At 53.4% G+C, this 946-nt stretch overlaps 1 protein-coding gene across 1 annotated transcript in view; it reads right to left on the bottom strand.

The window, feature by feature from the left end:
* LOC110514055 (leucine-rich repeat and transmembrane domain-containing protein 2) overlaps positions 1-471 on the bottom strand; it is a 65363-nt gene extending 64892 nt beyond the window's left edge. Inside the window, exon 1 of the mRNA XM_090201225.1 lies at positions 1-471. This exon is cut by the window's left edge and continues 474 nt beyond it. The gene's annotated coding sequence lies outside the window, so the exon portion shown is untranslated.
* Positions 472-946: the final 475 nt, after the last annotated feature.

Genomic DNA, 946 nt, shown 5'->3' with positions numbered 1-946 from the left:
GTGTGAGAGAGAGAGAGAGAGAGAGAGAGTGTGTGGTTTTGTGTATTTGTGTGCAGTCGTGCATGCGGCAGGAGTGTGTGTGTTGAGTGTGTGAATGTGTGTGAGGCGCAGCTTGTCAAAAATAGTAACATTAGAGTGTGTTGCTTCTGTCTGAGCTGAGAGAGAGAGAGGGAGGGAGAGAGAGGGAGAATATCAGCTGATCTCACAGCAGATATAAATCTTCCTCCGGGCTCTTCTCTTCCTCCTCCTTTTTCCCTCTTTTTATTCTCTCATTTTGTTCCGTTCGCTCTTTTGACTCATTTCATTTTCTCAGTCCCTCACGTTAGGTGGTAGGCTGGCTCTGCATGTATCCGTTTGTGTGTGTGTGAGTGTTCGCCTGTGTGTGTGAGTGAGTGTTTGCGTGTGTGTGTGTGTTTGGCAACGGGTAGACAGGGAAAGACGAGCCGTTTGCAAGAGTCATTGAGAAAGAGAGGGATGGGCTTTTTAAATGGAGGACAAACAGAGAGAGATGGATGAGAGCGCGATAGGAGAGAGGAAGAGAGAGAGAGAGGCAGGGGGAGAGAGAGAGGCTGGGGGAGAGAGAGAGAGAGAGAGAGAGAGGGTGGAAGGGGAGAGAGAGGCAGGGGGAGAGAGAGAGACAGGGGGAGAAAGAGGCAGGGGGAGAGAGAGAGAGAGGGGCAGGGGGAGAGAGGGGCAGGGGGAGAGAGAGAGAGAGAGCGGGGGACAGGGGGAGAGAGAGGCAGGGAGAGAGTGAGAGAGAGGCAGGGAGAGAGTGAGAGAGAGAGAGAGAGAGAGAGAGAGAGAGAGAGAGAGAGAGGGGGAAGGGAGAGAGAGAGAGGAAGGGGAGAGAGAGAGGGGAAGGGGGAGAGAGAGAGTGAGGCAGGGGGAGAGAGAGAGAGGAAGGGAGAAAGAGAGAGAGAGAAAGGCAGGGGGAGAGAGAGAGGAA

This window comes from Oncorhynchus mykiss, chromosome 15 (genome assembly GCF_057628025.1).
Source record: "Oncorhynchus mykiss isolate SJ-2025 chromosome 15, ASM5762802v1, whole genome shotgun sequence".
NCBI lineage: Eukaryota > Metazoa > Chordata > Actinopteri > Salmoniformes > Salmonidae > Oncorhynchus > Oncorhynchus mykiss.
The sequence above is the reverse complement of the archived record's forward strand: the minus strand, read 5'-3'. Positions and strand labels throughout refer to the sequence as shown.